Source organism: Hemicordylus capensis, chromosome 5 (assembly GCF_027244095.1).
Source record: "Hemicordylus capensis ecotype Gifberg chromosome 5, rHemCap1.1.pri, whole genome shotgun sequence".
NCBI classification, from domain to species: Eukaryota; Metazoa; Chordata; class Lepidosauria; order Squamata; family Cordylidae; genus Hemicordylus; species Hemicordylus capensis.
In genome coordinates this window covers 36,131,813-36,155,117 of record NC_069661.1, presented here as the reverse complement: position 1 = coordinate 36,155,117, position 23,305 = coordinate 36,131,813, and the positions used below count along the sequence as shown (strand labels likewise).

Here is a 23,305-nt window from a genome sequence, read left to right as displayed (position 1 = left end):
CCGGCTGGCTACCACGGCCTGGCCTGACATCATCATTCATTCTCTTACATTCACTCACACACACACACACACGCCCACTCCATTTCCAAACAGTGACTCACCCTAGCCCTGCTGCTGTTCGAAGGCTGGGCTAGAAAAACCGGTTAAGACCTCTAAAGGAAGGGAAAAGACAAAACCAAGGGAGGTAGGAAGCCTCGTTCCGGCTACCAAAGCGGGGGGGTGTGTGGAGAGAGCCGCTTGGTGTGGGAAGCAGGCAATGGATTGTTTGGGTCAGTGTGGCTTCAGCCCGCTGCAGTTAACCATTTGAGGGCTGGGGGGCAGAGAGAGCCAAAGAGGGCGGGCGACGTTCCGTGTGTCAAATTCTGCTCCATATCTTAAGGCTACCGTAACATGAGAATTAAAAGAGAGCGAGCGAGAGAGAGAAACCCCACTGGCGATGAAAAACGTCGGAAGACTCCGATGTTGGCAGTGCCACATTCTCTTTTCAGTAGCCTCCGGTCAAACCCAGCCCTGCCTGCTTCATGATTTGGTTTTGCCTTCGCTATGCACACGTCGTGTAATGTTTTCCTTACACTCTCCCCCCCCCCGCCCCCAGGGAGAGTTTTTGTGAGGTCAAAACTCCAAGAAAACCGAAGCCGTACTAGGGTTGAGGTGGGAGGGGGAGAGCCGAGCCCTCCAGATCTTGTTGGATTGCAACTTCTGTCATTCCCACCAGACTACAACTCCTATCGTTCCCCAACTGAGGATGATAGCAGTTGTAGTCCAGCAATGTCTGAGGACCCCTGATAACCCAAACCCTCGGCAAAGAAGGAAGGGATGCTCCTACTAAATTGGCTCACATCTTCCAAACTATTTGCCTCCAGCTGAGATGCCTGGATAGCAGAGGCACCTTTTAAAGTGGCCATCCTCTTCCATGTAGCAGAGAGGAGAGCAACTCCTCAGTGTGGTACAGTGGTTAGTGTTGGACTAGGACCGCAGAGACCTGAGTTCAAATCCCCATTCCTCCATGAAACTGGGTGACTGCATATCCTCCATAAAACTGGGTGATTTCATTCCTCCATGAAACTGGGTGACTCTGCCCAGCTGAATATCTCTCAGCCTAACCTACCTCACAGGGTTGTTGTGAGGACAAACATATCCATGTACAACACCGCACTGGGCTCCTTGAAGGAAGAGTGGGATATAAATGTGAAAAATAAATAAGCTGGCCCTGTCCAACCCTAGCACAGCGTCCTGGTTGTTTCATATGTTTCTTTTTCAATTGTGAGCCCTTTCGGGATGGGGGTCCATCTTTATTTATATATTATTTATTTTTCTTTGTAAACCGCTTTGAGAACTTTGGTTGAAGAGCAATATATAAATATTAATAGTAGTAGTCAGTCAGTTCTTTTATTGCAGCCATAGGCCAAACAGAAACAAAAGTGACAACCATTCAGAATTACAGTAAATAGAGGTAGTAGTAGTAGTAGTAAGAGTACAATGACACCTAATGGCACAGCGGGGAAATGACTTGATTAGCAAGCCAGAGGTTGCTGGTTCAAATCCCTTAACACCTATATCAGGCAGCAGCAATATAGGAAGATGCTGAAAGGCATCATCTCATACAGCATGAGAGATGGCAAACCCCGCTTGTATTCTACCAAAGACAACCACAGGGCTCTGTTGTTACCAGGAGTCAACACTGACTCGACGGCACACTTTACCTTTAGTAAGAGTACAATAACAAAAATCAGTCAACTTTATTCGAAACAGTTTCGGTTAGAATCCTACGCAAGTTTACCTGGGAAGAAGCCCAACTGAACACAGTAGGACTTACTTCTAAGTAGCCAAGGAGTATGAAGGGGAGGCACTTCTTGCAAGTGTCAGTGCTGTTTCAGAGAACTACTCTGGTAGTGGGGCACTTTGCAACCTACTGATGCCTCCATAATTTGCTGCCAGCCTGAGGCAACAACCTCACCTAACTACAAGAAAGGACCACCCCTGCAGCTAACCTTCCTCCTGGGCAAGAGATACTGCCACTGCCACTGCCACTACATTGGGACCAGGGGCTTAGCTAGGGGAGAGGAGGCCCATGTTCGCCCCTCTTTTTGGTGGCCCTTTGGAATGAGAGAGATAATGAAGAAAATAGGGAGAGAGAGAGCTGGGGGGCCCTCAGGAGCTGGGGCCCTTGGATTCTTTGAACCCATCCATTCAGTTATAGCTACACCCCTGATTGGGACCAAGCTTTTGCATCTTCCCCTTTTACATGGATTTTGTGTTTACAGTGTCCTTTTGATATTGTTTGGCCACTGATTTCCCAAACCTTTAATATTTTAGATTGTGAGCCCCTTGGAGTACCTACATTTAGAAACGATGAAGTAAACGGCTCCGAGTCCACGGGATAATGCCAAATAGTCAAATAAGCCCACCAGTACCCGGCACGCAAAAATATAGCAAGTATAGTGAAGCTGTTTCCACCACTTAATCTCCACACCTGCTAAATAGCTGGGTCAATCCATTGTTAAAGGTGCAGGAGTAGGGGCAGTTTTTAAGAAGGTGGAAAATCTGTGTTGAAAGGACTGGTCTTGTGGTAGCAAGCAAGCACAACTTGTCCCCTTTGCTAAGCAGAGTCTGCTCTGATTTGCATTTGAATGGGAGACTACATGTGAGCACTTGTTCCCTTTAGGGGATGGGGCTGCTCGAGGAAGAGCAGCTGCATGCAGAAGGTTCCAATTTCCCTCCCTGGCATGTCCAAGATAGGACTGAGAGAGATTCCTGCCTGCAACCTTGGAGAAGCCGCTGCCAGTCTGTGTATACAATACTGAGTTACGCTAGATGGACCAATGATCTGACTCGGTATATGGCAGCTTCCTATGTTGATATGGCTGCACTCATCAAATGTGATGAAAAGGTTAATGCAAAAGCCAAGGTAGAGAGCCAGCATGGTGTAGTGGTTAGAGTGCTGGACTAGGACTGGGGAGACCCGAGTTCAAATCCCCATTCAGCCATGATACTTCCTGGGCAGGGGCGTATCTAGGGTGGGGCAGGCAGGGCACGTGCCCTGGGTACCACTTGAAGGGGGGGCGCCATTTTTTAAATTTTTTTTAAATGGCTGCTGAAAACAAAATGGCCACTGTGCATGCTCAAATGGCCTCTGTGAGGCCCTAGGCCATGCCAGGCCTCACAGAGGCCATTTGAGCATGCATGGTGGCCATTTTGTTTTCAACTGCCATTTTTTCTTTAAAAAATTTAAAAATGGCCACCGCACATGCTCAAATGGTCCCTGTGAGGCCCTAGAGGCCAGCAGGGGGGGAAAGGGAACCTTTGCAGACCCCCCACATGGCCTTTAGGAAGCCCCCCAAAGGGGCTACAGGTAATTTTATATATATATATATAGTCACTGTACACATATTCAGATATGTGACGTATATGACCTTCAGACTTGTATTTTTCAGCTGATATTATGGTAAAGTTATCAGAAAGATGAGTGTCAGATGTTTGGACAGGGGGCGCAATTTCAGTGCTTGCCCTAGGCGCTATTTTTCCTAGATAGGCCTCTGTTCCTGGGTGACTCTGGGCCAGTCACTTCTCTCTCAGCCTCACCTACTTCACAGGGTTGTTGTGAGGAGAACCTCAAGTATGTAGTACACCGCTCTGGGCTCCTTGGAGGAAGAGCGGGATATAAAATGTAAAATAAATAAATAAGAGAAAAAAGCAATGTTATAGGTGAAAAACATTCAGATGACAAAAGCTGCAAACACATTCATGCTTTATGCTTATAAACTACTTGTAGACTCATCAGTGCCCTTGTACTGAAACCGGAAAAAGAGATGGTACTTCCATTACACGTTTTGAAGTCTTGAAAAGTGTTATATTAATCTCCATGGCTAAGGGTATATTTTACATTAAAAACCCTTCTATATGTACAATATTCTTGGAAACAGCAGTAGATGCCCTGCTTTCTGCAGGACCAGATGTTTGTCCCAGTCGCGGTTGGTAGGCCTGGCACTGAATAGTCAATTTGGGTCTAGTTAGGAATTGGTCTCAGTCATGACTGAGCAACAGATATACTTCAGTCCTCTTCTCCCAGTGCAACCATTTTTCTTATGGCAGCAAAGCAGTTGGGAATACTGCTGGTGACAACAGCTGTAACAGGAAAGGGGCTTGCGGAGAGCTTTGAATTAAGTGTAAAATGATTTTATTAATGAATATCAAAATAAAAGAACACATCTATACAAACCAAAAGTAAAAGATTGTAACTTGTTTGCTCTTCATACGTTGAAAATAATTATGCACAACCATACTAATCTACCCTCACTTTAATGAAGCATTGATGACCTAATGCTAAGCTTTAGTCTTCATCCAGAGTTCTCCACTGGAGTCCTGCAGGCACCTCTTTTGGAGCAAGAGTCCAATGCTGAGAAAGGTGTTGGAAAGGTTACATATAATACAAACACTTATATAATATTGGGTCAATTAGATCCTGGCTTGATTCCATCCACAATCGGAAGTAGGATTCCTCCAATTTATGTGCAGATAGGGAAGGGAGGAGCAACCACCCCCCCTACCCCAGGCTGAGAAACAGCATGTAAAGGCTTGATCTTGACCCCACATTTAGGAGGGGATCAACTCAACAACCTTTTGTTTTGATCCCCCTAATTCTGCAGCTGTTTAGGCTTAAAAAGCCTTTTCAAACACACCCCACATGGAACATATTACAAAAATAAAAACTGTGTCTACAGAATTAAGATTCTACACGAGTGTTGGTCACTTAACTGGTTTATTAACAGGGTTTTAGACAGCTTCCTGGCAGTGCTCCTAAGAAAGGTAAAGTGTGCAGTCAAGTCGGTGTTGACTCCTGGTGACCACAGAGCCATGTGGTTGTCTTTGGTAGAAGACAGGAGGGGCTCACCATTGCCATCTCCCGCGCAGTATGAGATGATGCCTTTCAGCATCTTCCTATATTGCTGCTGCCTGATATAGGTACCAGCGGGGATTCAAACCGGCTACTACTACTACTACTACTATGGATATTTATATACTGCCCTTCAACCAAAGTTCTCAAAGCAGTTTACATAAAGAAAAAAAAAGACATAAATAAGATGGTCCCCTGTCCCCAAATGGTTCACATTCTATAAGGCTGACACCAGCAACAGACACTGGAGGGATGCTGTGCTGGGGCTGGATAGGGCCAGTTGCTCTCCCCCTGCTAAACAAAGAGAATCACCACTTTAAAAAGATGCCTCTTTGCTCAGTTAGCAGGGGCAGCCTCATGCTTGTTAGGCAAGTCATTTCCCACATCGCTCAGTGCTCCTAATACAAGCCTGTGAAAGAGCTTTTCCCAGCCTAAGGGGTCAGGGTGGGAGGTGCTTGGAGGCTGAGTTGTACTAAAAGGAGACAGTACATAGTTAATTCACTTTTCCTAAAACAATACAAGAGTAGTAGAAGGGACCTCATCTGTACATAATTTGAATGTTTTTAATGTATTATATTTGTACAGCGCCCAAAACTTCTGTCTCTGGGTGGTTTACAGCCACATCTAACAAATATAAAGAGAAATTAAAACCTTAAAACAATTTAAAAACACAAGTCTAGTTAAAAGGTTTGGGTGAATAAATGTGTCTTTGGAGACTTTTTTGAAGTTGTCAGAGATGAGGAGGCTCTTATTTCAGCAGGGAGTGCATTCCAGAGCACATTCCAGAATGTATGTAAACTGAATATTTTCATGTTTAATATTGGCACTGAAGTTTTTGGGGTGTGTTTGTTTTTTAAAAACTGTATATAGGGCATGAAATGTCCATGCTGGTGAAATGACAACCTTATTTAAATTCTTTGTAGAGAAACTTTGAAACCAGCTGGAACTTTCTGTCCAAAACCAACGTGACCTGGAACTTTCTGTCCAAAACCAAGGTGACCTGTTTTCTTTCCCAACCAGTCCCAAGTTCTCCGGAGAGCATACAAATTGTCCTGATGATTTTTTGTATCATCACAACAACTTTGTGAGGTAAGTTAGGCTGAGATCACAACTTGCTTCACGGCCAGCCAGTTGAGGAACTGAATATGTTTTACCAAAGTGGCCTACTGGAATATCCTATGATTGGGGGGATTGGGAGAACCAACCTGTGGAGCAGCTGCTTTGGGAGCTACCTTTGGGCAGAGTGGGGGCATAGCTAGGGGAAAGTGGGCCTATGTTCGTCCCTCTGCCCGGTGGCCCTTCAGAGTGAGGGAAATAATGAAGAAAATAGGAGGGGTGGAGCTGGGGGGCCTCAGGAGCTGGGAGGCCCAGGTTCTTTGAACCTATCTGCTCAATTATAGCTACACCCCTGGGGAACAATCACCTTGGAGTTGGATAAAGGAGGAAGGGCCAAAAAGCAGAGGCATGCAAATGGTACAATAAACAAACATCATGAGTACCTTGGACTATGATAATTTGATTAATCTTATTTTATTTTATCTTTCTGTGGCATATTGGGAGGAGACCATTTCAAACTCTCACTAGAGTTTGATCCAAGCAATGGTCAAAAGAACGATTGCTTTTCCTAAGAAAGGAAGCTGATAAAGAGCTGAGGCAAACTGTCGCCTTGAGATCCTGAGAACATCTGTTCTCCACAGAAGCACATCAGTAGTTCATATCTGATTTTTAAGTGGCATGTTGTTATGGGCACCACAACATATTAGACTCAGAGGTACCAACCCAGAAGTATATGGAATTCAGGCCTGTGTCTGATTTCATTTATATTAAGAGTTCAATTAATGCCTGGACTCAGGGTGAATTGACACCCCAGATCTCCACTGGTCTGTGAGGGAAGAGGCGATCCAGCATTGTATTGTGAAATGGGTACTCAAGGAAGCACAAAAGCCAGGCCCCAACAATCCAAATGCTAAAATGTGACTCACTATCAGATAATGTCTGTGGAAGAGGCCAGAGGCTGATCTCCCCTCTCCTGTTGCAAGAAGTCTGTGTTAATCCTTGTCAATGATTGACTCAATTGCTCTCTATAGAAATTCAACATAGGTAGATGCATACAAAGAAAACACGTATAGACTTTAATTCATACCTTACTAACACTTTAACACCTTTTTGGGATCAGGCTGGCAAATCTGGGAAGATGCCCATTTGCAGCTCAGAGATGCAGATTTGCTTTGGAGCAATGTCCCCCCCCTTCTAAGCGCACAGTTTACAGAAGATGAGATTTAGATCTCTCTGGACTGGCCAATATCCTGAATAATTAAAAGACATTATCCAGAAGGTAACAGCATTGTCACCCCTTTTTGGGGACCCAGGAAAAGATGAGATTTGAATAGACTCTATGAGAGATCAAAGGAAAATACAACTATAAAGAACAGGCTTACTGGATGGAGAGTTAGCAGTCTTGTGCCTACATGCAAGACCTGCTCACAAGCAATCCCAGAGTTTGCTGCTAAGCCGCGGGGCAACAAGCAGAAACTCTGTCCATGGACAGGAGCTGTCTGTGACTTCTACTGCACAGTGAGAAGTCAAGACTTCCCCAGCCATGGTGCTCTGACTCTCAGCCGTGCTCTGAGCAAACTGCATGCTTGATCCAAAAGCTCCTGTCTCCAGCCAAAAGCCTCGCTTCTTCAGCTGAAAGATCCACCGCTCTCAAAGCCTCTGATCCTGGTAATATGCTGCCCCTACAAGCCTTGAATCCCTTCATCCCTTCCCCTTGTTCCCCCTTCCCTTCATCCCTCTACTAATTCCTGATCTCCCCAAACCATGCTAGTCCTCAGCCTTCCTTACCCCCCCCCCCCTTTTCTGTCTATATCTGAATTATATTAGGCTTTAGGAAGATTTAATACACACACATATGTTAGTTAGGAACACGGGTTGAACATTGGTGCTGGCTAGGAAGTTCTGTTTAAATAGTGTTAGTAATATTGATAGAGTGTTCTGCTTTCTGCTCTGCTAGATTGATGTTGTTATTCTTTTATACTCAATAAAGCCCACTGAATCCTTTTAGGAGTGGTTTGATCTCCTTTCTTCCTTGTGCCCAGATCCTACATGGTCACTATATAAAAGAACTTGGTCACTTGGTGACACTATGAGACAGGCCTAATTTTGTATGCTAGCTAATAAGCATATTTAGTATATAAATCAGGCCTGTACTGTAACAATGTTTTGAGTACACATTTTCCACTTTTAACTTCAAAATTATAAAACCTCTTTTTCAAAGAAGGGGTTTCTAGAGAGCACTTCCTGTTGTTTTGAACTGAAGCAAGTCCATTTTCTTTTTCACTATAGCATTTCTTTCATGAGGTCATCATCAGCTCTGTTGTTGGAGATGCTTTGACTATAAATGGACACTGTTCAAGCTTGTGCATTAAAAGTTGTGAAGATTTCCAGAAAGATGCCATGCAGTTCCTGAGTAGGCACAATGGTTAGAATGCAGAGAAGGCACCAGGTTTTAAAGAAAAGAAACAAAAAGTTCAGCATTTGCAACAGTACCCTTTAGACCCTGCCATTTTTACACTCCTGTATACCCACACAAGTACTTTCACTTGAATATTTAGCAGAAGATTGTGTCTTCTGAGCCCAGCCTCGGCTATGTCTCTTTTTTTCTGCCTCAGTCACTGTGAACTTGTGTCTCACAATATTCTTGTCAAGTAGGGAGATATCACTCCCTACTTTGCAGACAGTGCAATGAGTCAAAGGGCATAGATTAAGTTAGCTCAAAACTTGCTCAAAACCAACTAGGAAGTCTGCAGTTCAGTCAAGAACTAATCCTCATCCTGTATTCTAATTCACTCTTCACAAACCACATGTCTCACCCACCCATTCAACACACAGACTTACAATTTATCCTTTGGTACTTAACAAAATCAGGAAATCATAAGGTCTGGAGCATTTCCAGATGTGGCTTTTCGCTTGTTTCTCCTCCAGAATGGAGGGTGTGTATTCACATATCGGCCAGATTTACCCCCAAGCCCCTGCGAGTTATTGGGGAGCACTCCAGACACAATTTGGGTTTTTCATTACACATTAAAGAGTATAGCCTGATTTGTGACACTGGTTTTGGGGGGGCAAATTCAAACTGGCAATAAAGCCTGCTGTCTTGAAATGCTCCAGTATAGATAGGGCTTCTGCCTTTTCTCTGGCAGGAACATTTCCAGATGGGGCTCTTAGCTCTCATCTCCACTGGAATGGATGGTGTGTGTTCACATATCAGTTAGATTTACCCCAAAGTCCATGCAACATATCAGAGAGCACTCCATACATGATTCTGGTTTCCCCCTGCATATTGGAGCCTAGTCCGATTTATGTCCGGGGTAAAAAAAATCCACTTTTTGCATTAGAGTATCCAATATGGCCCAAATGCTCAGTAAAGTCTCATGGTAAACCCACAGTAAAGCCTGCTGTCTGGGAAAACTCCTGGGGCTGATCCCTTTAACTGCCACACAGCAGGCAAAAATTCAAGGTGTGCTGTTTTCCTATTGCTTAATCTTCATGCTGGGAAATGTTATCTCCATGACCATCTTGGCAATTCAGGCAGACCACACAACACAATTCAAGCAGCTCCAAGTAAAGAAAGCTCAGGCTTTTGTCCTGCTTCCAGCATACATGACTCTCTGTGCACTCTGAGATTTCATCCTAGATCTATGCAGTATTGGAATTCTGGGGTTGTAAAAGATTTCCTGCTCCCGATAGAGTATTCTACCTTCTTTAAAGCCAACCATCTACTTTTCATTTATCGCACTCTCATATTGTTTGCTGATTGACACATACATTGAGTCCATGAGTCATTTCTGTATCAGAGTGCTCACCATGTTTATCGGCAAACCTATAAAGTATGAAGTATGAAGTGGGATAATGAATAAAGTCATGCGGGGGAAGCAACACTCCTATGTATTTTATCTATAGTTGATAACTCAGTTGCTAATAAGGTCACTGTGCCACTAAGATCCACATAACAAGGAGAAATTAAATGGTATAGCTTTTCACATATGGCAATTCCATGATAGGAAAGGGTGAGTTAACGGTTGAAGAAAAGTTCCTGGAACTAATACCGTTGTTCTTGCTTGGTCGGATGTTTCCTGCCCAACCCCATTCCTACTAGATGGATTATGATTCACAGCTATACAAACATTACACCATGCATTGATCAGAAAAAGTAAGGCTGCTTTATCTACTATAGTAAATCAGCTCAGTTCCCCTTGTCTAAACTGTTTTGCTGATGTCATACTTTGCATCTCATGGGGAAGGTAAAGAAGCACAATGATGTTAAGAGATAATGGGTTGTTTGTTTTGAATAGGTGTATTCAGCTGAAGTATGTATGGGTTAAACCCAGTTTTATCTTTTCAGATAGTTTTTATGAGTTCTAGGAATTTACAATGGTTAAAACTGAGGTGAATGGGAACTGTGGTTATTTACATAATGTCCTCAGAATGTAAACAAATGCACAGAATGAAGCCCATCCTTCCATGAAATGACTGAAGACTTCATCATACAAATCCAGAGAATGTCAGTTCAGCTACATCCTCATACAGCTCCTTCTGCTTCTTTGCTTGCATGGATTAGCTGACTGATTAGAGAATATTAGGGTTCTGCCACCACAGTAAGAGCATACAAAAACCACCCTTTCCTATCTACATTCTGCATAACTTTTGAAAGTGCCTACATGCATGTACAATGTGCCTAGTTTGTATGCACACAGGCTCATTCAAGTTATGTTGAACATCAAAGGATGTGGTCTGAGAGCATGTGAGACAGCAATGTTATTGAAACTAAGCAGGTCTGGATCTGCCCAGTATTTGGATGGGAGACTGCTGAGAACCCCATGTATACCTCCTTAGGTTCCACCACAGAAGAAAGGTGGGGTATATGTGTATTAAATAAAATAAAGTGCAGGCTAGGGAAGAAGCTTTAGTCACACTCCTTCTTCTTTGTGTATTTGATATACATTATTATAGTACCACAGGCTTAGGGAGGAGCAGCAATGGAGCTTTTGCTGCCTCGTGGTCAAAAGCTAGCATGAAGAATTCTCTCATGGAAGGACATCTGCAGATCCTTGGGAGACAGAATTTCAGGAAGGTTGAAGTTGCTCCTGGAGTTTGGGGGGAGTTTAAGGGGGAAGGAAGCCAGGGTTTCTGGGTGTCTGAAGGGTTTGGCAAAGGAACTGTTAGTTAGTTAGTTAGCTCATGTTAGATTTCTTTCTTTTTGTGCTTTTCAAATCCTTACAACTGGTTTATTGTGTTTTTATTTGTAATGTAACCAACTAAGAGAAACTGAGCCTATGTGCTTTCTTTCCAACTAGGGTGCTGCAAAAGTCTCTGTAGACTCCCAAAGGTACTTTCTGGTATTTTCTTATATTTATGTTCTTTGCAACTTATATTTATGTTCTTTGCAAACCGCCCTGAGCCATTTTTGGAAGGGCGGTATAGAAATCGAATAAAAAAAATAAAATAAAATAAAAATAAAAATAAATAATAAATAAACTGGGTAATCACCATTTTTAAAGTGTGCTGCCCCAATATCATCTGAGGGTGCTTTTTGAAGTATTCTTGCAAGTACTGAGTGTTTATGTTACCTGTAACTAAAAGCTGAGAGAGCCTCAGACTGAAGTGTCTGTAGTATTTTGAATAAAGTTTTTTCTCTTTTTGTTCTTTGTATTTTACCTGCCTCTAAGTGGATTTTTAACTCAGGAAAAGGGGTTCTTCTCTGATACAAACACATCTTAAGTTTGATTGCTCAGCAACTCACTACTAAGTGTTCTCTTCATGTGTAGGTTGCACATGGAGGGGTGGTTTTGTAGTTTTCCATTAGTAAATGAGAAGGAGAATTCCCTGGAATTTCACCCATAGCAGGGAGGGACTAAATTCTGTTTAAAAAGTGGGCATGGTGGCAGTGAGTACCAAAGGAATAGTTTAAGTTTTAAAGGAACAGCCTTTGTTGAGCAAACATGGAGGGAATGATGCAGCATTCCCCCCCCCCCCCGTGGGCTGGCTTTGAGACAAAGGCTGGTCTGAAATCTGCTACAACTCCAAATGTGGCTGCACCATAGATTTGTATAAGGGCATTATAATATTAGCATTTTTATTTTCAATCCCCTTCCTAATGATCCCTAGCATGTAATTTGCCTTTTTCACAGCTGCCCTGCACTGAACGGACACTTTCAAAGATCTGTCCACCACGACACAAGAACTCCCTCCTGGTCAGTCACTGACAGCTCAGACTCCCAACAGTGTATATGTGAAGTTGGGGTGTGTTTTTTTTTGCCCCATTATCACTTTACACTTTACATACACTTGCATCATTTTACACTTACTTACATTGAACTGCATTTGCCATTTTGTTCCCCACTTGCCCAGTTTGGAGAGATCCTTTTGGAGCTCCTCACAATCTGCTTTGGATTTCACTACCCTAAATAGTTCAGTGTCATCAACAAATTTGGACACTTCGCCGGTTATCCCAACTTCTAGATCATTTATGAACAAGTTAAAAAGTACTGGTCTTTATTGGATAAAGAATATCCAATAAATTGTTGGAAAATCCTATTGTATTATCCAATAAGTGCTGCCAAAGTCTATGTGAAGGGCAGTTTCTTGTGGTTATATGGTATGTCATCAGTGAGGAGGTGCGATATTGATATCGGCCTGTCCTGATGAGCCCAAGTACTATTTGAGGACTGAATCACTTGTGTCCATTTGGTTATTGCTGTCTGCCCCTGCCATGGTGGCAGATGGCCATACAGCACAATGAATGGTTTCTGGTAAACGGAAATATCATCAAAACAACTGTGAATATGTGTTCTGAATTTGTAAGCTTTCTAGATCATGACTAACTGTGTCACTCCTGTATTCAGTGTGGCTAGGGTTGTTGCTATGCCTGACAGTACTCCTGTTTCTGTTGACACTCTTCATTTTGCCTAGAACCTGACTCCTAGTTAGGGGGAAATACAGTTGTTCTGATTGGGTGCATTCCTGATGGCTTAGATAACAAGAGAATCACAATGGGTCAGGAAGGAACTAATTTAGTATTACAGCTGGCTGCAGGAATGGATTTGCTGAACAAAATACTGGAAACTGATTAGATAAAACATACCAAGACAGACTGGTTTTCCCCATCAGCTTCAGAGAGCTTTAATGAGCAGGTACTCAAAGAAATGCCAAGAACTGTTCAACGTCCTTGAGTTCTTCTTGATAAGATCCCCAGAAACAGCTCCAGTGAGCCATGCTTGAGAAGCCCTGCCCCATTAGCACAAAGCACCTTGCGGGAAGAGATCTGCCCCTCCCCCTTTGTCTTTGGGACTCTTAAATAGGATCCTCAAACTCATCAGATCTTTTGTTTAAATTGAATAAGGATCCTTGTCTGTATGGGCTTACACCCAGCAATCCCCCAAAGCATTTTTTTTTTGCCATAAAGGAATCCTGCTCTTTGCACCAGCTTTAGAGATATTACTTTCTTAGATGAAATGAACTACAGAGAGAAATCAATTTTTCTTCCATGGAGTGATTAACAACTGCTTCCCTAACCCCCTGGGATATCAGAGTGTACCCCAAGTTAGTGAACTCTGGCAACTGGTAGCCTAAGGCATACTGCCTTCTTCTTGCACCAGAAGTCCCACTGACTTGGCTCCCTCCCTGCAAGAAAAAGCCTTTGCCTCCTTGCATCCTAAAGAAGGACATCAGCAGCTTTGCTTTCCTCGCTCTCCAGCCTTACAGACAAGCCTAAGATAGGTATATGATTGTGACGTTATCCTTTTTTCTTTGTTTATCTCTCACCATACCTCTATGCTAGGATTCTCTCAAGTTTGTATTTGCTGGAACTTGATGTTGTTTTTAAGAGCAAGCATCCTGTAGTTAGGATCTTGGTCTTTTAGTCCTGAGGGAGATAGCCAACTACTGCTTTTGTCTTGTAAATTTCTGTTCTTTAATAAACTTAGCCTTTGTTTTCCAAAGAAATCTGTCCCGATTCTGTTGATTTTATTTTTAAACATATTTCAATACCACCTAAAACTTGCTCCTCTGGGTGGTTTACAATTAAAACAATTTAAACGTCAAAATATTTAATTAATTAATTAATTTATTAAACTTCTATAATGCCCAAACTTTTGTCTTTGGGCAGTTAACATAAAAACAATTAAAACACACACAAAAGTTAAAACAATGCAACAATTTAAAACCAGCCATAATATTAAAATCATATAAAACCCAAAATTAAAAGTATTAGATCTATTGACTGATTGATTAAGTGCCATCAAGTCGGTGTCGACTCTTAGCGAGCACATAGATAGAGTCTCTCCAGGATGATCTGTCTTCAACTTGGCCTTTAAGGTCTCTCAGTGGTGCATTCATTGCTGTCGTAGTCGAATCCATCGACCTTGCTGCTGGTCGTCCTCTTCTTCTCTTTCTTTCAACTTTCCCCAGCATTATGGACTAGGGATGTGCACGAAAAATTATCGGTGCCGGCAGGGGTAGGGCTTTAAGGGCGGGGGAGAGTGTACTCACCCCCGCCGCGCGTGCCCGGGACTTCCGGCCACTTCCGGCCGACGGGGGGAACGGGGCGGCAGGGAGGAACACTGCCGCCCCCAGGGGCTTAAAATTCGGAAAGCACCGGCGGGGGAAACGCGGCGGGGGGGGGGTGAGTACACTCCCCCCCTCCCTTAAAGCCCTACCCCCACTGGCGCCAAATCGCCGAATCCGCCCCCACACCCGAAACGTTTCGGCGGCTTTTTCAATGGCTGCCGAAACGTTTTGGGCACAAGCCTATTATGGACATCTCAAGGGAGCTGGGTCTTCACATAATGTATCCAAAGTATGATAGTTTGAGCCTGGTCATTTGTGCCTCAAGTGAAAATTCTGAATTGATTTGTTCTGACCCATTTGTTTGTTTTCCTGCCTGTCCATGGTATCCTCAAAAGTCTTCTCCAGCACCAAAGTTCTAAAGTGTCAATGCTTTTTCTATCTTGCTTCTTCAAAGTCCAGCTTTTGCATCCATAGAGTATCACGGGGAAAACCATTGTCTGAACGATTCTAATCTTTGTAGGTGTAGAAACGTCATGGCATCTAAGTATCCTTTCCAAGGCCTTCATTGCAACCTTACCAAGTGCTAGTCTGTGTTGTATTTCTTGACTGCTGGATCCTTTACTGTTGATGGTTGATCTTAAAAGGCAGAAGCTATCCACCACTTCAATGTCTTCATTGTCAATTCTGAGGCTGGTTGCTGTACCTGTTGTCATTAGTTTATTCTTCTTTACATTTAATTGTAGTCCCATTTTTTCACTGTGCTCCTTGACCTTCATTACTAGAGCTTGCAGATCATCTGCATTCTCAGCTATCAGAGTGGTGTCATCAGCGTAGCGCAGGTTATTGATGTTTCTTGCTCCAACTTAAAACTATAGTTGAAACTATAGTTAAAACTATAAAACTAAAACTCTATTAAAACTATAGATCTAATTAAAAGTCTGGGTGAACAAATATGTCTTCAGTGCCTTTTAAAAGGTTGCCAGAGATGGGGAGTCTCTTATCTCAACAGGGAGCACATTCAAAAGCCCAGGGGCAGTAATGGAGAAGGCCCGTCCCCAACTAGCCTCCAGACGAGCCAGTGGCAACCGTAGACAAACCTCTCCAGAAGATCTTAATGGGAGATGGGGCTCATGGCAAAGAAGACATTCTCTTAAAAACCCAGGGCCTAAGCTGTTTAGGCCTTTATAACCAGCAATTATAACCAAAATAATCTTGTATTTTGCCCGGAAACGTATCAGCAGCCAGTGTAGTTCTTTCAACACAGGAGTAATATGGTATCTCCTAGATGGCCCTGGCCGCTGCATTCTGTACCAACTGCAGTTTCTGGACTATGTACAAAGGCAGCCCCACATAGAGCTGTAACAATCAGCTAGAATGAGGTCTTTCCTTTCCTGTACAGAGTGAACTAGAAGTGTACCCTGTCCTGCCTGACAGGCTAGGGATCAGCCACTCAGCACATGGTAGGTGGGACCTTGAGGCAGGAAAAGAAGCGTGTCTTTGTTCAGAAGCAGCTAGGTGGGAGGTGAGAGAAGATGGGTGGAAAACTTAGTGAGGAGCAATGGAGTTTTGCTGCCTTGTGGTCAATAGCTAGCCTGGAGAATTCTCTCATGGAAGGACATCTATAGATCCTTGAGAGACAGGATTGTAGGATGCTTGAATTTTCTCCTGGAATTTGGGATGAGTTCAAGGGGGAAGGAAGCCAGGGCTTCTGGTTTCTGGAAATTTAGCCTAGGGAACAGTTTGCTAGTCAGTTTGCATCAGAAACTTATCTTTCTTTTGTGTGCTCTGCATTTCCCTGATATTGTTCTAAGTTTGTCTATCAGTAATGCAACTAAGCTAAGAAACAATAGCCTACACCCAACTCTGCAACTAGGGTGCTGCAAAAGTCTCTGTAAAGTCTTGAAGGTGCTTTTTGTATTTTCTTATATCTATGTTCTTTGCAACTGGGTAACCTTGATTTTTAAAATGTGCTGCCCAATTTCATTGGAGGGTGCTTTTTAAAGTATTCTTGTAGCTCCTGAGTGTTCCTTTTACCTGTAACTAAAAGCTGAGAGAGCCTCAGACAGAAGCAGTCTCTAGTACTTTGAATAACATTTATTTATTATTTTTGTTCTTTGCAATTTTAACCAGCCCAGAGTGGATTTTTAACTCAGAAAGGGGGGCTGCCTGGGAAAGGGCTTGCTCTGGTGCAAAATGTGCCTCAATTTGATTGTTCAGCAACTCTACCAGGTTTCTTACCACGTATATGCTGCGCATGGAAAGTTTTTGTACTGTTCCAATAGTAAGAGGAGAGTTTCCCTGGAAATTCACCCAAGCCAGGGTGGGGAATAAACTCTTGATAAGTGGGTGTTGTGGCAGTGTATTATCTACCAGGAAAGTTTTGGGGAGCAGTCTTTGTGGGTGAAAGCATAGGGAGGGGATGATTCAGCTTCCCCCCCCTTCCCCTCACATGGGCTTGCTTTGAGACAAAGGCTGAATTAAATCTACTACATGAGCGCATTGCAGTAGTCCAGTCTGGAGGTTACCAGCATATGTACCACCGTTCTGAGGTTGTTAATCTCAAGAAATGGACACAGCTGGTGTATCAGCCGAAGCTGATAGAAAGCACTTCTGGCCATCACCTCAACCTCGAACACCAGGTAGAGGCTCGAATCCAGAAGCATCCCCAGACTGCATACCTGTTCCTTCCAGGGAAGCGTGACCCCATACAAAATCAGCAGATCAAAATTATCTCCCGAGTTCTGACCCCGCACAATGAGTAAAGTAAAGTGTGTCATCAAGTTGGTTTCGACTCCTGGCGGCCACAGAGCCCTGTGGTTGTCTTTGGCAGAATACAGGAAGAGTTTATCATTGCCATCTCCCATGCAGTATGAGATGATGATGCCTTTCAGCATCTTCCTATATTGCTGCTGCTCAATATAGATGTTTCCCATAGTCTGGGAAATGTACTAGTGGGGATTTGAACCGGCAACCTCTGGCTTGCTGGTCAGGTCATTTCCCTGTTGCACCATTAGATGGCTTGCACAATGAGTACCTATGTCTTATCTGGATTCAGCCTCAGTTTGTTATCCCTCATCCAGCCCATCACTGAATCTAGGCAGGCAATTAGGGAGATTATGCCTTCTCTTGATGAGGTTGACATGGAGAAATCGATTTGGGTGTCATTAGCATACTGATAACACCCTGCACCAGATCCCCTGATGATCTTTCCCAGTGGCTTCATGTAGATGTTAAACAACATTGGAGACAATATGGAGCCCTGAGAGACATCATATGAATGTTCAGATTTTGAAGAACAACAGTCTGCCCGTGAGTTAGGAGCAGAACCACTGCAAAACATTGCCTCCCCCCACCCCCACCCCAATTCCCTCAGACATTCCAGGATACTATGGTCAATAGTATTGAATGCTGCCAAAACATCTAAAAGGACCAACAGAGTCACACTTCCTCTGTCAATTCCCAGTTGGATATCATCCATCAGGCCGATCAAGGCAGTCTCCACCTCATAGCCCAGCAGAAAGCCAGTTTGAAATAGTTCTAGATAATCAGTTTCCTCCAGGAAAGACTGCCTGGATCTGGGAGGCCACCACCCTCTCAATTACCCTGCCCAGCCATGGAAGGTTGGAGACAGGCCTGTAGTTGCTTAACTTTGAGGAATCCAAGGCAGGCTTCTTCAAAAGAGTTCTAATAATTGCCTCCTTAAGGCAAGAAAGCATCCTGCCCTCCCTTAGAGAAGCATTTATAATCTCTACCAGGCCCTCTACAACAGTCTCCTTACCCGATAGTATAAGCCATGCTGGCCAAGGATCAAGAGGGCAGGTGGTAGGCTGCACCATTTCAAGCAACTTGTCCACATCCTCAGGAGTCACAAACTGAAACTGATCCAGGGTCACTACATAAGAGAAGCTGCTGGACACCTCAGCATCAGACACTGTAACAATTGTGGATTCTGAATCTATGTTGACAGGAATACGAGAGATTTTGTCCACAAAAAAACTCATCAAAAACATGGTAGCAAGTAATTATTGGGTCCAAGTACTTATTCAAGGGGGAAGGGGCACACACCAGCCTCCTCACAACCCTGAACAACTCTGCCAGACATGAACTTACAGATGTGATACGAGCAGAAAAGAACCACTTTTTTGCTGCACGTATTTCAAATGCTCTCTATGTAATAATCTGTTGGATTCGAGTCTAGTCTTTCGCCACTTGCGCTCTAGTCATCCACCTTGCCGCTTTAGCCCCCATAGTTCTTCCGTATACCAAGGGGGTGGTTTTGAAGCTGGTCAGAGAGGATGCTTAGGAGCGTTCATGTCCACTGACTTGGTGAGTTGGCTATTCCAATTCTCCACCAGGGAGTCAACTAGCCTCCTCAGGGTCGCTGGCAGAGCCAACACTAAATCCCTCCAAGACTTCTTGGAATCCTATTGGATCCAGTAACTTTCTCAGGCGGCTCATCCTAATTTGCCTGCGGTGGTGGGATGTGATTGTGAGTCCAGCCTTAACCAGATGGTGGTCCATCCTTGACAATGGGGAAATCACAGGAGTCCTCACCCACAGAACACCACCCTGTTCAGACTGAAAGACCAGATCAAGCTTTTGACCAGCAACATGTGTCGATCCCAAGACCACTTGGGATAGGCCCATAGTCATCATGGCCTCTATGAACTCCTGAGCGGCCCCGGACAAATTGGTCCTGAAATGAACATTGAAGTCCCCCACCACCATAAGCCTGGGAGACTCCAACACCAGGTCTGAGACCAAGTCCGTCAGCTCAGTTAGAGACTCTTTTGGGCAGCGGGGTGATCAGAACACCAACATAAGTCCCAGTCTATCCCTGGTCCCCAAGCTTAAGTACACACATTCAATATGGGCAGACACTCTGACAGAGATCTTGGCAAGGGAGATATTGTTCTTATAGACCATAGCCACTCCACTTCCCCACCCACGTCCATTCTCCTGGATGATTTCAGGTTTATTCTGGACTGACCTGGCATTGCAAAGGAACAAGGTGAGGCTCTGTGGGTGGGTGGCACTGCTCCCCAAGGTCAAAAAACTGGCAGGACATTCCTTCTGGGTACTCTAATACTGACACTGTCTTTATCTGTGGCCAGCTTTCTGGTAAACTTGTAAAACAACATGTCTTTATACACTATTGCACCCAATTCAAATTAATTTCCCCACTTAAACCAAAGTATAGTCACAAAGCATGGTAACAATCACACATCAGAACGAATGTAGTAACAAGGTTATCATCGCTGACTGAAGCTATTTCTGAAGACTAATTTCCCAACATTCTTTCCCAACATTTTTCACAATATTAAGCCATTAAAATCTCCAGGAGTGCTTTCAAAAGTCATCTGGAGACTGGGGCTGATTCCTGGAGACTCTCAGCCAGTCCTGAAGAGTTTGTAACTTATGTCAGCAGACTGCTAGCACAAAATAATTATTGTGTGTTGCAATAACAGAGAGACAATTGGGACCAAGTCTTTCAGAAGACATCGAAGCTATAATAAAATAAACAATCCGGGAAGAAATGAAAAGGGGTACATAGTACAGCTGTTACCAACATGGAATAACAAGAGTATATTTGATCTTCGATTCACTTGTGAATCTGTGTTTCATGTTAAGATTTAGACTCCATTCCTAACCATTGGCTCCATTCCTAACTAATGTAGAAGACTGTTGACCTGATACATATGGTGGAGAATCAATCTCTAAAAAAAGTATTCTCTGAGGAAAAAGTTTTGTTAAACCTCAGAGTGAATTGCAGGGAGTTACTTGGTTTTTAAAATCCTGTTTTTAGTGTATACAAAAGTTACGGCCCTCTATCAGAGTCGGAGTGTAACTATGCAGGAGTGTAGCTAGGGGAGAAGGGGCCCGTGTTCACTGCTCTCTCTGGCGACCCCTCAGAGCGAGGGAGATAATGAAGAAAATAGGGAGGGGTGGAGCTGGGGGCCCCTCAGGAGCTGGGAGTCCAGGTTCTTTGAACCTTTTTGCTCAATTATAGCTACACCCCTGTAATTATGTCTAAGGAGCCAACTGATACTGTTGCTAGGTAACAGTGGCTGAGCTTTGCTGACTAGGTAACTAACACAGATGCTAAGGATTCCAACTATGTTGGAATGCACTGTTTTACAGTGGTTCTGCTCCTACCTCTCAGACAGATTCCAGATGGTGTTGATTGGAGACTGTTGCTTTTCAAAATCTGAGCTTATGTATGGAGTCCCTCAGGGTTCCATACTGTCTCCAATGCTCTTTAACATCTACATGAAACTGCTGGGAGAGATCATCAGAAGATTTGTTGCGGGGTGTAATCAGTATGCTGATGACACCCAGATCTACTTCTCCATGTCAATTCCATGTCAACATCATCAGGAGATGGTATAACCTCCGTAAATGCCTGCCTGGAAGTAGTAATGGGCTGGATGAGGAAGAATGAACCGAGACCAGGGGCGTATCTAGGGGTAGGGCAGGCAGGGCACATGCCCCGGGCGCCACTTGAAGGGGGCGCCATTTTGTAAAATTGATTTTTTTTAAAAAAAAATGGCTGCCAAAAACAAAATGGCCACCATGCATGCTCAAATGGCCTCTGTGAGGCTCTAGGTCATGCCAGGCTTTGCAGAGGCCATTTGAGCATGCGCGGTGGCCATTTTGTTTTCAGTGGCCTTTTTTTTTTTAAAAAAAAGATTATTTTTTAAAACGGCCACTGCACATGCTCAAATGGTCCCTGCGAGGCCCTAGAGGCCAGCGGGGTGAGGGGGAATCTTTGCACCCCCCCCAGCCTTTAGGAACCCCCCAAAGGGGCTACGGGTAAAATAATAATAAAAAATATATAATATAAGACACTGTACACATATTCAGATTGGCACTATGTACAGAGAATCAGGGCTTGTGAATACTGAGCTGACATTTAAGAGATAGGATTGTATTCATTTGCTCTTACTTTGCTTCTTGTGATAAGTGAGTTAAATGTGATGTCTTGCTAATATGGCTATTAATGGTGAGTTTGTCTTTGAATCAGTGTGAAACCCTTAATATTAAGGCCCACTGGGAGTTTCTTGCTCTCTTTCTCTCATTTTAACTGTCTTTCTGAAAGACTAGAATATATTCCTAGCAGTGACACAGTTTACTCTGCATATCCTTTAATTATTTACAGAGTATCTGGGAAAAGTCAAATTCTCCATTGATTTTTAAAACTTATACAATGGTGATGCTACAATGCATAGTAGAGAATTAGACAGGCACTTCTGTTTAGTTTTCCAAGTACATCTCCACATAGTATTTGGGTATTTCATGAGCCCCCACATACTGAAATTTGTAGTTTTCCAGCATTTTTTGGTCTGGCTAAGTCCACTGCTAAATAGTTTTTGAAATATTAAAAGATTAATGAGCTTGACTTGTATTTTTCAGCTGATATTATGGTAAAGTTATCTGAAAGATGGGTGTCAGATGCTTGGACAGGGGGCGCAATTTCAGTGTTTGCCCTAGGCACTATTTTCCCTAGATACGCCTCTGACGGAGACTGAATCTGGATAAGACGGAGGTACTCATTGTTTGGGGTCGGAGCATGATTGAGGTGTATAAAATTATGCATGGAGTGGAGAGATTGGACAGAGAGAACTTTCTCCCTTTCTCACAACACTAGAACCAGGGGTCATCCCATGAAATGGAAGGTCAGAAAATTTAGGACAGACAAGAGGAAGTACATTTTCACAGGGCACATAAGTAATCTATGGAAGTCTTTGCCATGGGATGTGGTGATGGCCACCAGTTTGGATGGCTTTAAAAGGGGCTTAGACAAACTCATGGAGGACAGGTCTATCAATGGCTACTAGTCTGGTGACTGTGGGCCACCTCCAGCCTCAGAGGCATGATGCCTCTAAATACCAGTTGCAGAGGAACAATAGCAGGAGAGAGGGCATGCCCTCACCTCTTGCCTGTGGTCTCCCCAGAGACATCTGGATGCTGGATTAGATAGGCCTTGGGACTGATCCAGAAGTGTTGTTCTTACGTTCTAAGGGCACAATGTATTAGGAACTTGGTTCTTAATACAATATTGTAGCCTGCATTCTAAGAAGACTAGAGCACAGAGGAAATGTTCTGATTGGCCAAGCAAGCGGTCAGAGGCTAGAACCGAAGATCATCAGCATACAAGCTTATTTCCCCAGGCCTGTAACAAGAACCCCTTAAGCCACGGAGTGATCATTCATTGTGACCGATCACTGGGAGGAGCTCGGGTAACTGGCAAATACACCCCTAATTAAGTAGGATTGAAGGTCAGAGTTTGAGGTACCATTCCTTAGAGGCGACCCCTTAAATAAAATTATCATTTTGCTCATACTGAAATAGTTCTCTCAACAGTTTCCCTAAAGAGTATCTTGTGCATTAATATACCTAATATTTTTTAGTTTTAAAAACATGTTCTCTCTGTGTTCTTTCCTGTGCCTATACCATTTTACCATAAGGGGGTTGAAGGAGAGTTTATTATCTTGGTCACAGATGCTGTGACCAAGGACAGATGCTGTGACCAGGGAGCGCCCACTTCCTTAACCTCATTTAAGAGCCCGGCTTCTTAGCCAGGTTTGTTGCCAAGGTGCCATTGGAAGCCAAGCAGCTCCCAGAATTTCCCACGGGCAGCCAAGCTTGGACCTAGCCTGGTCTTGGCTGCTCACGAGAACAGCCTTTGTAGTGTAGCAGACATGCATGTTGGATGACCATTTAAAGGCTTTTGCATAGCTTGTTTGCTTGCTGAATGCCTAGTGCCTGTTCCTATAGCTAGTAATGAGGCCACATCTATCTGCAAGGGAGAAGCAGAAGAATGATAGCAGGGAGTTTTAGAAA

The 23,305-nt window shown here is 43.7% G+C and overlaps 1 protein-coding gene and 1 long non-coding RNA gene across 2 annotated transcripts in view; one reads left to right on the top strand and one right to left on the bottom strand.

The window, feature by feature from the left end:
• SGMS2 (sphingomyelin synthase 2) overlaps window positions 1–285 on the bottom strand; it is a 63,143-nt gene extending 62,858 nt beyond the window's left edge. The window contains exon 1 of the mRNA XM_053258159.1: window positions 102–285. The gene's annotated coding sequence lies outside the window, so the exon portion shown is untranslated. The remainder of the gene's footprint in view (window positions 1–101) is intronic.
• On the top strand, window positions 64–11,343 carry LOC128328311 (uncharacterized). The gene is made up of 3 exons (XR_008309133.1): window positions 64–184; window positions 5,818–5,983; window positions 11,251–11,343. It is a non-coding gene; the product is annotated as an uncharacterized LOC128328311 (long non-coding RNA).
• Window positions 11,344–23,305: the final 11,962 nt, after the last annotated feature.